Below are 17,186 nucleotides of genomic sequence, written 5' to 3'. Positions count from 1 at the left end.
GCTAAAGTCCTGGCAACCATGGTAAAGTGTACCGGGGAGCGGCATACTTACCGTCCGTGCGGCTCCTGGGGCGCTCCAGAGTGACGTCAGGGCGCCCCAAGCGCATGGATCATGTGATCACGTCATCCATGCGCATGGGGCGCTCTGACGTCATTCTGGAGCGCCCCGGGAGCCGCACGGACTGTAAGTATACCGCTCCCCCGCTCCTACTATGGCAACCAGGATTTTAATAGCGTCCTGGGTGCCATAGTAACACTGAAAGCATTTTGAAGACGGTTCCGTCTTCAAATGCTTTCAGTACACTTGCGTTTTTCCGGATCCGGAGTGTAATTCCGGCAAGTGGAGTGCATGCCGGATCCGGACAACGCAAGTGTGAAAGAGGCCTAAGTATCTACAAGTTTTTCTTCACAGGATATTTTTCACAGAATATTGATCCTATTTTTCATAGGACAATTTTTTCCTATATATATATTTTTTCACAGGATATTATTCCTCTTACAGGACATTTATTGTTTATTTACAGGATATTGATTTCACTTATAACGCACAGCTTTAGTTTATTTTAATTTAACTGATTGAAGCAATTATTCTTTGAAGCATATTGTTACATAGCAATATATCCTTCCTGCTAGCTATATATAGAGCGAATAAGATCGAATACATGTGCCAAGACCATTGATCCCAGTGCATATTGATTTTATGATATATTGTATTTTATATTTATTTTATTACATAAATATTCTACTATAGACATACCAGCTGGTGAGTGCCTGTTTTTATTTCTTTTCAATTGGATTACATTTGTTACATCGGATGAATAGGTGAATCATCCAAAAAACAGAGCACCTTAACCACATTAACAGATACGGGTGAGCCACGATATAAATATATTCTACTATTGAAAAGGAGGAGTGTTGGCGCCTGCGCACAACCAACTTGGGTACCGTCATTTTACATGCAGCGCCTGTGAACGAGCACAAGGAGGGAGGGTACCTATGATTTACGGGCTGAAAAGAAGGGGTGTTGGCCCATAAATGTACCCTTCCTCCCTCCCTGTGCGCGTTCACAGGCGCAGCATGTAAAATGACGGTACCCAAGTTGGTTGTGCGCAGGCGCCAACACGCCTTCTTTTCAGCCCGTAAAACATAGGTACCCTCCTTCCCTGTGCGCGTTCACTGGCGCAGCATGTAAAATGACGGTACCCAAGTTGGTTGTGCGCAGGCGCCAACACGCCTTCTTTTCAACCCGTAAATCATAGGTACCCTCCTTCCCTGTGCGCGTTCACTGGCGCAGCATGTAAAATGACGGTACCCAGGTTGGTTGTGCACAGGCGCCAACGCGCCTTCTTTTCAGCCAATCAGGTGCCGGGCTCTAAGATCACACCTCCTTTTGAAGCTTCCGGTGCGCCTACGTCACTACCGGAAGTGACAAGAAGTACCAGATTTTAACAGGTACCATAATTTCACGGAACACCGGCCGGGTGTATTGAAGATCCGCAATGCACTACGGACGTCTGAATGGAGCCTAATAGGACATGTTCTATTTTTTGCAAAACGGAATGCACACCGAGTACCTTCCGGGTTTTTTTGCGGACCCATTTAAATGAATGGTTCCATATATACGGAGCGGACACGGAATGAAAATACTTCTGTGTGCAAGAGGCCTGATAAAGATACCACCAATAGTCAGAAACCAACACAGCCTATAACTAAACAGGATGAATGAGCATAGTCTACATGGGAGAACCACAAGTCCCAGCAGTGAGGAACTACAATGCCCAGGGAGCGCGGGCTGCCATTATAACACAGGTACGGGGCGTTCCTTCAGTCAGGGGGCACACCGCCCAGTCACCCTACAATGTTTTTTTTTAGGGCGCCCCTTAAAAAGCGCAGCCAGGGTGTTGGTTGCTATAGCCACGGCCTCGGCCCAGCTCCCCGGGCTGCTGCGCGGAAGCTGACGCTTATAACGCGGCCTCGCACGCAGCCTCCTCCTCCCCCCGGCGCCGCCGTGAGCACGGCCCGCCGTCACGTCCTGACGCTCCGCAGAGACCCGGTGCGTGATGAGGGGGAGGGGTGAAGACTCCCTAGGCCGTGGGCGGCACTCACCTGCTCTCCAACGCTGCAGGGCCTCGGTGCCGCCCGCTGCCCCGGGGTTTCCGCCGGTTTTTGGGCGGTTTCCGAGACACTGGTGGGGGTGAAGCGAGAAGGCCGCGCTCGTTCACGTCTCCGGGGAGAAAAGGAGGGGGATATGCGCGCTCATGTGATTGCTTCAAATATGGCCGGCCGTAGAAGCTATTGCGCATGCGTGGTTTATTAGCCTGTGGACGTTAGATGGCGCTGATTTGCACCTGGCTCTGCTTCTCTATAATCTGCGGTATACGTACCTAGACACTAGATGGCGCTGTGAATGTGTTTGCGTCATAGCAGAGTTGTGTGCTGTGCGCAGTCCGTCATGAAGTGACCGTTGTATGCCTGCCTGTCACTGTGCCAATATGTCCGTCCCTCATGCTCTTCACTGTTCTTGCCTTACAGAGTGGACCATGAAACCAGACCCGTTTCCCTTGTGTGGTTATCGCCACTAATAAAATTTGTGCCCATTTTTATGCCCGTCTTTTTTTCTTTTTTTTCAATAACTTTATTGTATAAAAGTTTCTCTTTTTTTTTTAATGCTGCTTTCAACTGATTTGCCTTTAGGACGCTCAGTTATTATTGGCAATAAGGTCTCAAAATTAAGTAAAAAAACATAAAAAAAATACTAATTATGCAATTAAAAAAAGTCAATGGGTCTGCGCCGCAATATGGGATACATTGCGGACTGCTACTTGCAGTCAGGGTTGCCAATCAGAATTTTTCTTCTTTCTGGACAACCTCATAATCACGGACAGCCAACGTTTTTACGGACAAATTGGAAAACCATAATGGATGATAAATATTATAAGTAATACGTATATATAGCTCAATATACCGATAAGAACTAATTTCCAACATTTACTGTGAGCTCTAAAATGATGATAATTACCACCAAAATAATCTAGTCAATTGACACGTCTATTTTTTTTACGGACACGGAAAAAGTCACCTATTTTTACAGACTGTCCAGAAATTTCTTGACGGTTGGCAACCCTGCTTGCAGTCCGCAGCACGGACGGATTACATTTGTGTGAATAAGACAAACTGTAACTGTGTCCTGAAGGCATTAGAGGGGGCATAACAACTGTAAAGGGGGCACTAAGGAGGAATAACTACTGTGAAGGGGGCACTAAGGAGGAATAACTACTGTGAAGGGGGCACTAAGGAGGAATAACTACTGTGAAGGGGGCACTAAGGAGGAATAACTACTGTGAAGGGGGCACTAAGGAGGAATAACTACTGTGAAGGGGGCACTAAGGAGGAATAACTACTGTGAAGGGGGCACTAAGGAGGAATAACTACTGTGAAGGGGGCACTAAGGAGGAATAACTACTGTGAAGGGGGCACTAAGGAGGAATAACTACTGTAAAGGGAGCACTAAGGAGGGATAACTACTGTGAAGGGGGCACAAAGGAGGAATAACTACTGTGAAGGGGGCACAAAGGAGGGATAACTACTGTTAAGGGGGCACTAAGGAGGGATAACTACTGTTAAGGGGGCAATAAGGAGGAATACCTACTGTGAAGGGGGCACTAAGGAGGGATAACTACTGTGAAGGGGGCACTAAGGAGGAATAACTACTGTGAAGGGGGCACTAAGGAGGAATAACTACTGTGAAGGGGGCCCTAAGGAGGGATAACTACTGTGAAGTGGGCCCTAAGGAGGGATAACTACTGTGAAGGGGGCACAAAGGAGGAATAACTACTGTGAAGGGGACAATAAGGAGGAATACCTACTGTGAAGGGGGCACTAAGGAGGGATAACTACTGTGAAGGGGGCACTAAGGAGGAATAACTACTGTGAAGGGGGCCCTAAGGAGGGATAACTACTGTGAAGGGGGCACTAAGGAGGGATAACTACTGTGAAGGGGGCACTAAGGAGGGATAACTACTGTGAAGGGGGCCCTAAGGAGGGATAACTACTGTGAAGGGGGCACTAAGGAGGGCTAACTACTGTGAAGGGGGCACTAAGGAGGGATAACTACTGTGAAGGGGGCACTAAGGAGGGATAACTACTGTGAAGGGGGCACTAAGGAGGAATAAATACTGTGAAGGGGGCACTAAGGGTACTTTCACACTAGCGGTTTTCTTTTCCGGCATAGAGTTCGTCACAGGGGCGCAATACCGGAAAATAACTGAAAAGTACTTTCACACTTGCGGCAGGACGGATCCGACAGGCTGTTCACCCTGTCGGATCCGTCCTTCCGCTATTTCGCCGTGCTGCCGGACCGCCGCTCCGTCCTCATTGACTATAATGGGGACAGGGCGGAGCTCCGGCGCAGCACGGCAGTTCGCGGTGAGAGGCCGCCGGACTAAAAAGTCAGACATGCAGGACTTTTAGTCTGACGGCCTTTCGCCGTGTTGCGCCAGAGCTCCGCCCCCATCCCCATTATAGTCAATGGGGACAGAGCGACGGCACAGCGGAATAGCGGAAGGACGGATCCGACAGAGTGAACAGCCTGTCGGATCTGTCCTGCCGCAAGTGTGAAAGTAGCCTTACTAATGCCATCAGTTGACATACGTTTTGCCGGATCCGGCAGGCGATTCCTCTGCCGCAAGTGTAAAAGTAGCCTACTGGGAAGGGAGCACTAAGTGGGTATAACTACTGTGAAGGGGGCACTAAGTAGGTATAACTACCGTGTGGGAGGCAGAAAGGGGACTGGTCAGGATTGAGTGTGTATAGATAGGCATTGGGAGGACTTAGGCCCCTTGCAGACGAGCGTGTCTGGATTATGTCCGGATGTGTTCAGTGAAAACTGCGCGATTTCACAAACAAAGCGATTAAGTTTTTATTGTGCGGGTGCAATGCGATTTACTGCATTTTGCACGCGTGTGATAAAAAACTGAATGTTTACAAACAAGATCTCTTAGCAACCATCCGTGAAAATCGCATCCGCACTTGCTTGCGCATGCGATGCGATTTTCACGCAGCACCATTCATTTCTATGGGGCCAGAGTTGCGTGAAAATCGCAGAATATAGAACATGCTGCGATTTTCATGCAACGCAAAAGTGATGCGTGAAAACCACCACTCATGTATACAGACCCATTTAAGTGAATGGGTCCGGATTCCGTTCGCATCACGCATTGCACCCGCACGGAATTCTCGCTCGTGTGAAAGGGGCCTCACACGAGTGAGTTTTCTGCGTGGGTGCAATGCGTGATGTGAACGCATAGCACCCGCACTGAATCCTGACCCATTCATTTCAATGGGTCTGTGTACATGAGCATCAGTTCTGCGTTGTGTGAAAAATACAGCATGTTCTATATTCTGCGTTTTTCACGCAGCCCTGGCCAAATAGAAGTAAATGCGGCTTCAGTGAAAAACGCATTGGAACCCGGAAGCAAGTGCGGATGCGATGCGATTTTCACGGATGGTTGCTAAAGCCCCTTTCACACGAGCGAGTTTTCCGCGCGGGTGCAATGCGTGACGTGAACGCATAGCACCCGCACTAAATCCTGACTGTAACGGGGTGCCGAAGGCGCACTCGGTCTCCCATCAGCCGAAGACCTGCTGCTTAGCGTCGGGAGCGAGGATCTGTGTTTGACCTCGTTCCCAGGGCGGCTTTGCTAGCTGGGAGGCTCCCTGCTCCTAGGTCTGCCTTGAGCGCCGAGCTGATCACTCGGTGCTCGACTGGTCGGTCTGTCGGTCATGTGACGCTGGCCACGTCACATGACCCTCACTCCCCACTATAAATACAGGCAGCCTGCTGGCCACAGGTTGCCTGTTAATTTAGGTTCCTGGCAGTTGTTGGATACCTGTGTACTTACCTGATCCTGTTCCCTGACGATCCTTTGCCTGCTCCTCCTGTACTGCGCATCCTTCCTGGTATATTGACCTCGGCTTCCACCTGACTATTCTTTGCGGACTCCTTTGGTACTTCTCGACTCTCCTGGTATTTATGACCCCGTCTTCTCCTGACCTTTCTTTGCTTATCCCTCTGTACTGCGTTGTCCTCTTGGTTTTGACCCGGTCCGTTCACTATCTGTTATTTGTCTTGTCTGTCCTTCCCGCACGTATACTAAGTTAGGGACTGCCGTCCAGTTGTCCCCTGTCATCAGGACTCGTGAGGCAATTAGGCAGGGCCAGGGGTGAGGGTGGAGCGCAGTGGTCACTATCCTCCCCCCTGTGTGTGTACGTGACCGTTACACTGACCCATTCATTTCAATGGGGCTGTGTACATGAGCGTTGTTTTTCACGCATCAGTTCTGCGTTGCGTGAAAATTGCAGCATGTTCTATATTCTGCGTTTTTCACGCAGTCCTGGCTCCATAGAAGTGAATGGGGGTGTGTGAAAAACGCATTGCATCCGCAAGCAACTGCAGGTGCGATGCGTTTTTCACTGATGGTTGCTAAGGCCTCTTTCAGACGGGCGTTGCGGGAAAATGTGAGGGTGCGTTGCGAGAACACGCTCGATTTTTCCGCGCGAGTGCAAAACATTGTAATGCGTTTTGCACTCGCGTGAGAAAAATCGCGCATGTTTGGTACCCAAACCCGAACTTCTTCACAGAAGTTCGGGCTTGGGATCAGGGTTGTGTAGATTGTATTATTTTCCCTTATAACATGGTTATAAGGGGAAATAATAGCATTCTGAATACAGAATGCATAGTAAAATAGCGCTGGAGGGGTTAAAAAAAATAAAAAAATAATTTAACTCACCTTAGTCCACTTGATCGCGCAGCCGGCTTCTCGTCTGTCTCCTTCTTTGGTGAACAGGACCTGTGGTGAGCATTCATTGCAGGAACAGGACCTGTGGTGACGTCACTCCGGTCAACACATGATCCATCACATGATCCATCACCATGGTAAAAGATCATGTGATGGATCATGTGATGACCGGAGTGACGTCACCACAGGTCCTGTTCCTGCAATGAATGCTCACCACAGGTCCTGTTCAGCAAAGAAGGAGACAGACGAGATGCCGGCAGCGCGAGCAAGTGGATTAAGGTGAGTTAAATAAATTTTTATTTTTATTTAACCCCTCCAGCACTATTGTACTATGCATTCTGTATTCAGAATGCTATTATTTTCCCTTATAACGCACACAAAACGGACTGAACATGCTTGCAAAATTGTGCGAGTTTCACTGAACGCATTCGGAGCCAATCCGTCACTTAGGCCCCTTTCACACGGGCGAGTATTCCGCGCGGATGCGATGCGTGAGTTGAACGCATTGCACCCGCACTGAACACTCGCACTGAATCCCGACCCATTCATTTCTATGGGGCTGTTCACATGAGCGGTGATTTTCACGCATCACATGTGCGTTGCGTGAAAATTGCAGCATGCTCTATTTTGTGCGTTTTTCACGCAACGCAGGCCCCATAGAAGTGAATGGGGCTGCGTGAAAATCGCAAGCAAGTGCGGATGCGGTGCGATTTTCACGCATGGTTGCTAGGAGACGATCGGGATGGGGACCTGATCTTTATTATTTTCCCTTATAACATGGTTATAAGGGAAAATAATAGCATTCTGAATACAGAATGCATAGTAAAATAGCGCTGGAGGGGTTAAAAAAATAAAATAAATAATTTAACTCACCTTAATCCACTTGATCGCGCAGCCGGCATCTCTTCTGACTTCTTTCTTTGCTCCGTGCAGGAACAGGACCTGTGGTGACGTCACTCCGGTCATCACATGGTCCATCACCATGGTAAAAGATCATGTGATGACCGGAGTGACGTCACCACAGGTCCTGTTCCTGCACAGAGCAAAGAAAGAAGTCAGAAGAGATGCCGGCTGCGCGATAAAGTGGATTAAGGTGAGTTAATTTTTTATTTTATTTTTTTTAACCCCTCCAGCGCTATTGTACTATGCATTCTGTATTCAGAATGCTATTATTTTCCCTTATAACCATGTTATAAGGGAAAATAATAATGATCGGGTCTCCATCTGGATCGTCTCCTAGCAACCGTGCGTGAAAATCGCACCGCATCCGCACTTGCTTGCGGATGCTTGCGATTTTCACGCAACCCCATTCTTTTCTATGGGGCCTGCGTTACGTGAAAAACGTACAAAATAGAGCATGCTGCGATTTTCACGCAACGCATAAGTGATGCGTGAAAATCACCGCTCATGTGAACAGCCCCATAGAAATGAATGGGTCCTGATTCAGTGCGGGTGCAACTCACGCATCGCATCCGCGCGGAATACTCGCCCGTGTGAAAGGGGCCTTAGTCACAGAAACACAGGACTGTTTTATTGGTCAATTTCTGGATTTTCCAATTCCATCAAAAAGTATACATGGTTTGGTGCAGAAGTGGTGAAACACCGGGTCCATGGCTGACAGCTTGTGGGGTATTGCAGTTGGCTTCTGGATATGATTATAGACAGACATTTGGGCCTGTTGCAGGATATCATGTCCGGTGAACTGTGGTCCCATCCAACCAGGTGTGGGAATTCAATGAATATTAGGTATTTGCATAAAAGAAAATTCACACAAGCTTCACCAACAGCCACTTTTTGATCCAAAAATCAGCTTTTGGTCCATGGCTATGGGTACACAGATTGTGGGTCTAATATTCTTTGTGTAATATGTGAACACAGGCGTACACAGTATATGGATGTCGTCCAGCAATTCTGTGCATAGTTGACTGATCATGAGCTTCAGTATTGTTTCTTGCAGCCGTGTCCCTGTGCCAAGCTCATGCAGCATTCATAGAAGAACGTACAATGAGCAAAGGGTTGTGGCCACCACAGTCACCAGACCTACCGGTGTTTGACTCTTATTTGTGGAGTTACCTGAAGGGTTGGGTTCACGAAACTAATCACCATACAGTGCCAGAACTGAGGCAGCAAATTGAAATTCTGGACAGGAGTGCGCGGCATTATACTGATTTATAATGCTATGGGCCAGATTTATCATTACTCTGACAGCTCACTCCACTTTCACATATGGCTAAAGTCAGTTTTAGCCAAGTCAGATTTATGATCGGCCCTTTAAGACTGTAATAAATGTGGTTTGACGGTAGCAGTTTATCCGTCAGTAAGCAGCTTTACAAAAGTCGCACATCTTTACGAAAAAGTCACACGTTTTTATGAAAAAGTCGCATGTTCTATTAAAAAGTCTCATAAGATAAGCATGGTCCTCACTGGAGTGAAATTGCGACTTTTTTGCGACTTTTTAAATAGTCCCAATAGTAAATCTGTCTAGAGATTCATTTACATAAGAAAACACGCCCACTTTCAGAAAACTGGCAAGCATAGTGCAGAGCAGAAAAAAGTTGCAAATTTGTGCGCAGTTTTAGCGTTTGGGACTTTTTTTGGGACTTTTTCACTCCATTATTCTGACCTGAGCCAATGATAAATCTGGCCCAATGTGTCTCTGCTTGACCTCACTTCTACAGCATCATAGTGACATAAAGCTGTCAGTATGATTCTGTAGCAATAAGGTCCAGCAGAGACACATAGCATTATAAATCATGATAATGCCGTGCGCTCCTGCAAGTCCAGAGCGGAGGGTCACACTCACACACGGAGCGTGATTCCCGCAATGGACTTGCTCGTCTGAAATGCACTCGAAAGCTTCTTTTGTCCACAACCGAGACGCGTTTTTTGCGGGTCGATGGCAGACCCATTCACTTCAATGAGGCCGCAAAATATGTGGACAGCACACCCGTGTGTCAGCATTCGTATGTCCAATCCGCAGTTCTGCAAAAATATAGAACATACAAAACGGACAAGGACAAGACACTTCTTTAGAGGGCATGCGTCTGGTTTCCGTCTTTTGTGGATCTGCAACAACCGTGTGCAGTAGCCCTTATTCACACAGTCAGTGTTCCGTCAGTGATTTCTATCAGTAATTGTGAGCCAAAACCAGGTGCGGATCTAAACACAGAACAGGTACAGATCTTTCCCTTATACCTTATCTCTGTGGAGGCTCCAATCCTGTTTTTTGCTCACAGTCACTGATGGAAATCACTGACCAATACACTGATGTGTGAATGAGGCTTTAGGCTGCTTTGACACAGTCAGGCCTCATGCACACAGTCAGGCCTCATTTTGCGGACCGCAAAAAAACGGCACGGCCGTGTGCATGAGGCCTCAGTGTTTTGGTCAGTGATTTCCATCAGTGATTGTGAGCAAAAACCATGTGCAGGGCAAAAACACAGAACAGGTGCAGATCTTTCTCTTAGGACTCTTGCACACGGCCATTGTGCTCCTATGGCCGTATTGCAGGCCGCATACGGCAGTTCCGCAATACACAGGGCACCGGCCGTGTACATTTCGCATCACGGATGTGGAACCATTCACTTGGATGGGTCCGCAAATCCGGAGATGTGGTGCAGTGCAGAACGGAAGCACGGAACGGAACCCCACGGAAGCACTTTTCCGTTCCGCAAAAAAATAGAACTTGTTCTATCTTTTTGCGGAACGGACGGATCATGGACCCATTCAAATCTTTCTCATTAGGATAAAGCACAACATCAGCTCCGCCGAGCCCCCGGCCAAAGTGTTGAAGTGGTGTCCGAGATCCCCAAGGGCCAAGCCAAGTAACTGTAAGTTTTCATGTGGAGTATGTTTATGTTATACACATATAGCATACACTGTGCCACACAATATACAGTATACCTCTACACTGTGTAGGGGTTATACTGTTTATTGTACAGCATGGCACAGAGGTTATATTGTCCGGCATGGTGTAACCTCCATACATTTCATGTACAGTATACAGTAATCCGCCTTGCCATCTATGCTTTGAATCAGATTTTATGTTACTTGGTTTTTGTACATTTACTTGCGTGTGCTAGTTGAGACCTGCTGTGATTGGGTTTTAGTTAGTTATTAAATGCTAACATGACAGTTTTTTGCACATTATTGACGATTGTATTTCAGGACTACTCTTCTAAGGGTATTGCCTTCCTTTATACTGCAGTTCTCCTCTACCACTCTGCCTGCGACTTTTAGTAGTTTAAGCAGTAATTTATGATTTTCTTTTGCTCTCAATAAATCTTGTGTTAGCATAAAAAAAAAAAAATATATATATATATATATATATATATGGTGAGACAGTTGCAAGTACTCTTCTGATATGATTTCATCAAGCAGTTTTGATGTGGGGGGGGGGGGGGGAGTTTTTTTGACACTCGCCCTGAGAGAAATCTTACCTAGAAACTGCACTGAGACCAGTTTCTAGAGCAGTCTAGCTTACTAGGGGAAGGAAGCAAGTGCTTGGCACGTCTCTGCTGGACATGCCCAGGCCAAGCCAAGCCAGCTAGAGCACCTTAGGCTCTGCTGGCCACGGAGGGCAAAGCTTAAAGCCTCAGGAGCCAGGAGGAAAGTTCCCTGGCCTAATTAAGAGACAGACTACAAAGAGAAAAGTTGCAGCATACAGCAAAAGCAAAGTTATACAGTCAGCCTATCAGTACAGCAGAGCCAGAGAGCAACAGTTGTAGTAGAGACGAGTTTGCCTGCCAGAGTTTCATGCTAAAGCCTGCTGGGACCAAGACAAAGCCTGTAAACCGTTTTGGAGAACGTTTATACAAAGTAAAGCTGTTTTTCAACTGCATCTCAAGGTCTGGGCTCAAGTTATTCTTTTATCCCTCAACTATTACCCCTATTTGTTTGCTTCAGAGCCAACGCCTGGGGTCCAGCCGTATCCAGGTAGGAGCACCGTGACACTCATAACTCACATAAAGGGACATTTTAGGCCACCCTATATCACTCGGCTATTCCTACACCTGGGTACCATCACCAATCAAAAAAGGGGCCCTGGGAATTGGTGTTCACATGTAGTGAACGGACAGCATCCAGTGTGTACAGTGAGTTGTTTTTTCACGCATCATCTTTGTGTTCAGGAAACATCGTAGCATGTTCTATATTGTGCATTTATCACGCATCTCTGGCTCCATAGAAGTGAATGAGGCTTGTGTGAAAAACGGATGTCCAGATGCAATGCGTTTAGCACTGATGGTTGGTAAGAGTAGGAGATGTAGATTGTTATTCTTTAGTTTTTCTTCATGTTCGGGAAAATCGCCTGCAATCTACATATCTAGACGGAAAAAACGCAAACTGTGAACGTAATCTCAGAAAAAACTTGCCGAACTTGTGTGTAAAACCATCAGTTTTTCCCTGAAGAGACACAATCTGTACTGCTTCTATGAAAGAGGCCTTACTCTTTAGTTTTTCTTCACATGCGTGAAAAACAGATGTTCACTGTGTAAAAGAGGCCTTAAAGGGGTTATATAAACTATAAAACATGCCCCTCATATAGATGATACCTACCCTGGCACCCGCATCTCTCCTGATCCCTGCACGGCCGCCACTGCTGCGGGTGACGCTAGGGAGGCTCCTTCCCATCGCAGCCTGCTATTGGCTGCTCCCCCTGTCGCCGGATGTTTTGACCCACGCGACAGAGAGAGGAGCCAATAGCAGGCTACGACAAGAACGAGCCTCACTAGCATCACCCGCGATGCTAAGGAGGTTTGTCCACGTCACAGCCTGCTATTGGCTGCTCAGGATGTTCTGATCAGCGGCGGCCGTGCGTGGATCAGGAGCGACGCGGGTACTGGGGAGCGGGTTAAGTATAATTCATATGAGGGCATGTTTTATAGTTTGGATAACCCCTTTAAATGTCCCTCTTTTTTAACCTGGGAAATACATGTGCATTAATAAACTGACTAAACTGTTTGGTTCCTACCTGTATATTAGACCTCAGGTTATATTTTTATTTGGTTCAATCTGGATCCTAAAGTGGCTGTGCAAGAATTGGTGGGGTTGGGGGGGCTTACTTACCTGTGTGGCTCCCCACTCCTTCTCCTCCAAGCCTGCGATGCTCAGCTGGGCTCATTTGCTGAAAAAATTCGGTTTGACATCCCCGCGCCTATCACCAATGTGCCTTGTCAGGCTTTAGTCGAGCGAGCGAAGGCCCGAGCAGCAAAGTGCTATGCAGAGCTCCTGCCTGCGCTCACTCGGCTCGGCCAAATGCCTTATATACCACATTGGTGCAGGCTCTCAGCAGAGCGACGTCGGAGCTATGCAAGCTTATTTGAAAGTTTAGGTATACTTTAAGTAGGGTGACCACTTTCAGGTGCGGATTAAGTGCATGATAGGCTGTCTAACCAACTCAGGCGCCTCCCTCCATTTTAATAAAAAAAAAAAATCTGTATGAAGAGGCTGCGGTGCTTTGTGAGCGGCACAGTCTCCTCCTAGGCCATATGACATCACATTCATCGTTCACATGGCCTCGGTGCAGCTCTGTCCCATCTGAGTGATTGGGTCTGAGCTGTAATACCAAGCACAGTGCTCTCAAATGGACAGCGCTGTGCTTGGTAAGGAGCAAAGAGGCTGCGGCGCTCACTGGAACATCGCGGTCTCCTCAAACAGCTGATTGGCGGGGTGCCAGGAGTCGGACCCCCACCATCTCATAACTCTCTGAGTACAGATTTCATAGATGTTACCTGCAGTCCTATGTAACACCCCACATAACACAGTGAACTATTGTGTTATGTGGGGTGCTACATAAGACTGCAGGGAACATCTACTATGTTATCTGTACACAGAAAGTTATCACTGCTATCTGGGCTGTTACAAATTTGCCAAATTTAAAATACATATGATTATAATAAAAAAAAGACTTGGAGGAGGGGGGATGGAGCCGGGCTGCTGAGGAAGATGGCTGTCTAGTCCTCAGCTCTTCCAGCCACAGATAGAACACAGCGGCTCACAGAACAAGAAACCGGTGTAAAGCACCTCAAAGTGGGAAGTTACCTCATCCTGAGTCTGGGGACATCTTTGGAGATCCTTCCTGTATCGGGCTTGCACCGGAGGCATCGTGTCCACATCGCCACCCGCACACAGCCAGCTCAGCGTGCAAGGGGGAGCCGGTGCTGCACGGCTCAAGGTGAGGAAGAAGGCGCAGCAGACACTCCCGCTCCCTACCAACTACAGGATCGGACCTCCAGAACGGCACTGCTGCGGGCAGGCCGGGAGCGACAGCCCCTGTCGCGGCGGACATTTTGACCATGTGGAGCGCTTCGGCTCACTGGAGGCAGCGCTCCCACATCAGTGCGCGCATCCAGGCGGCTCATCGTGCAGAGGAGACACGGAGCAACGAGGGGGTCAGAGCAGCATTAAGAAGCGGGATCCGCCGCTGTTAATCCCACTCCCTAATAACTGCAAGAGCGGTTTTCAAGCACAGAGGCATCGCAGGCAAACATAGAATATCATTCCCCCGTCTTAGCGGCCATCTTGGACACATGCAGCACCTCAGATATAGACCGTAATATCCGGCCAGTGGAGCTGCATTCCAAATCCCTCTGCCATTTTCAGGGCTTTCACGCAAACAAGGGGGCTGGAAAAATGAATAGAGGGTCTAAATCGACCAAAAAAAAGGTGAAAGACTCTGCTCCAAGGAAGCTAACGGACTACTTTGATTCTGCAGACCCTTCCGGAGTAGAACAAAATGAATCAGCACCACCCTCACCGCGTCCCACGAGCCCTACTTTATCAAACACAGCCCGATTTCTAAAAAGAGCTATGTGTGATGAGGGAATAATCTCTACAGTATTGCCTCAATATGATATCTCTCAATTTCCAGCGTCCTCAGCTCCAGTTACAGTGGACACTTTAAAATATATGCTCATTCTATTGCAAAATGGAATTAATACATGTGTTTCGTCCCTCATCCAGAAACTTCAAGTAAACGTCTCCGCCATAGGTGAACGCACTGACCACCTGGAACGTAATATGGCAGAATTTTCTAACGCACACAACGAGCTGGTGGATGCACACAACGCCTTAGGCTGCATGCACATGAACGTTGTTTGTTTCCGTGTCCGTACCGTTTTTTTTGCGGATAGGATGCGGACCCATTCATTTCAATGGGTCAGCAAACAACGCGGACAGCACACCATGTGCTGTCTGCATCAGTATGTCCGTTCCGTTGCCCCGCAAAAAAAGTTAGTGCATGTCCTACTTTTTTCTAGTTTGCGGACAAGGATAGGCATTATTACAATGGATCCGCAAAAAAAACGGATCCGCCAAAAAAATGGATGCCATACGGAATTTCATCCGTTTTTTTTGCAGAGCCGCAATTTGCGGACCGCAAAACAAATACGTTCGTGTGCATGTAGCCTTAGAAGAAGATGTCAAATGGCTCAAAACCAAAGCTACAGATGCAGAAGATAGTTCCAGACGTAACAACATTTAAATTAGGGGCATTCCAGAGGAAATCTCTACTCCTGAACTTATGGACTATCTTAAACGCCTTTTCCAAACCTTAGTGCCCAATCTGACCCCTATGGCTGTCACTCTGGACAGAGCGCATAGGATCCCCAAATCTAAAGCAGCTCCAGAAAAAGCTCAGCGAGACACATTGGTGAGAGTACATTTTTACCATGTTAAGGGGCTTATTTTATTTTAGGCACGCAAATACGTCTCATTTTCACCGCCTTACACTGCCCTTTCCTTGTTTCCGGATTTATCAGCGGCCACGTTGCAAGCTCGCAGAGAGTTCCTCTCGGTTACTAAGTTGCTCAGGGAACATAATATCAAGTATCGGGGATTCCCAGTTAAGCTTCTGGTTTCGCGGAACGGAATAACCACCATTATTTCTTCAGCGGCAGAGGGCATGAAAGTTGTGGAGAAGTGGAACCTGCAAGATGGAAGAACATCACCCCAACGCTATCGTCATCATCCGTCGCCCACAATCGAGGCAGAATAGTCCACAGTTCCTGTCAGACAAAAGCCGGGATGAAAAAATGAAGCCGAGGGAACCCAAGGCCCGGGTCTGTGATCATACCAACACAAATTTGTATTCTTTCTTTCTTTTTTCTCTTTAGGTTTCTAATTACCGTTTCAAATATTCTGTGGGACTAATATTCTCCCCCCCCCCCCAGATGCTTAGATTTGGTCTCAGTTTATTCCAGAGACTGGCGAACTATGAAAGATGGTTCTCAGCAATAGTTGTGTGGTATTGCTCTGGTAGACAGGCTAGCGGACGCAGTATAGAAGCAATCACAAAGTCTTTAACTTAAACAGTTCGGTGTTTATGCACACATAAGGAAAAACAAAATGACCGTTGCAATGTCCATAGAACAAAATATTCACCTGGTTAGCAGTTTTCCACCCACAGTCCACAGCAGGCTTTAGGGGCCTGTTTCCTGGCATGCGGCTTTTAGCCCTTTAGCACGGCACGAATTCACAGGTCCCAAAACACAGAGACTCCCCAGCTTCTCTGTCAGATGGAGGATAAACCACACCCTGCTGAGACTGCTGGCTGGGTTTTATATAGGCCAAAAAAAGACCCGGCCTGGAGCGTGGGGAGCAGCCACCCACCCAGCACTTTGGCTACTCCCAGTAAGAGCCGGCCTGGATCGACTTTACAGCCATACTAACAATAAACAGTGTCAGTCAGCACTAGCTGCCGCTGACACTTAAAACTACCGGCTCTTACATCAATGAGGCCAGGAATCTCTGTGACACATACCTTCCATCAATGATGGCCCATTGCGCCTTCCTACATAGTTTATGTTACTAGTTATCATTTTTCTTTTTCTTTTTTTTTTCGTTACTACGTACATCTAGCTATGCATTTCTCTTTTTGGAAGTGATATGGGCTGGCGCGGCTGCTCGTGGGAGGGAAACAAAGGCGGCATACTAATATGGTAATAACTATTGCCTCTTTGAATGTAAAGGGTCTTAATAGTCCCTTCAAATGGAGTATGGTCTGGAAGGAAGCCAGAAATCTCCGATGTGAGATATTATTCCTACAAGAAACTGGCTTCCATAAAAGGAAGACACCCAATTTCACGAACAGGAGGTTCCCTCATATCTTCATGGCTTTCTGCCTTGCCAAGCGTAAGGGGGTAGCGATAATGATTAAAAATACTGTAGCCATTCCGCTACATGACACAATAGTGGATCCGCATGGTCGTTATATAGGTAATCTGTGATATAAATAATGTTACATATACCCTCAATGTGTATTTTCCCAACAGACACCAACCAAGATTCTGGGGGTCTCTCCGATACAGGATAGAGTCGGTGAGCAAAGGGATTTTAGTGGTGGGAGGGGATTTTAACTCCATTTTGGATAATCAGTTGGATACTACTGCTC

The 17,186-nt window shown here is 47.3% G+C and overlaps 1 protein-coding gene across 2 annotated transcripts in view; it reads right to left on the bottom strand.

Annotated features, from left to right (window-relative positions):
- Positions 1-2,277, bottom strand: part of GMEB2 (glucocorticoid modulatory element binding protein 2) — a 56,961-nt gene extending 54,684 nt beyond the window's left edge. For both annotated transcript variants that reach the window (XM_040437199.1, XM_040437200.1), the window contains exon 1: positions 2,106-2,277. The gene's annotated coding sequence lies outside the window, so the exon portion shown is untranslated. The remainder of the gene's footprint in view (positions 1-2,105) is intronic.
- Positions 2,278-17,186: the final 14,909 nt, after the last annotated feature.

This window comes from Bufo bufo, chromosome 6, assembly GCF_905171765.1.
Source record: "Bufo bufo chromosome 6, aBufBuf1.1, whole genome shotgun sequence".
In the NCBI taxonomy this organism is placed as follows: Eukaryota; Metazoa; Chordata; class Amphibia; order Anura; family Bufonidae; genus Bufo; species Bufo bufo.
The sequence above is the reverse complement of the archived record's forward strand: the minus strand, read 5'-3'. Positions and strand labels throughout refer to the sequence as shown.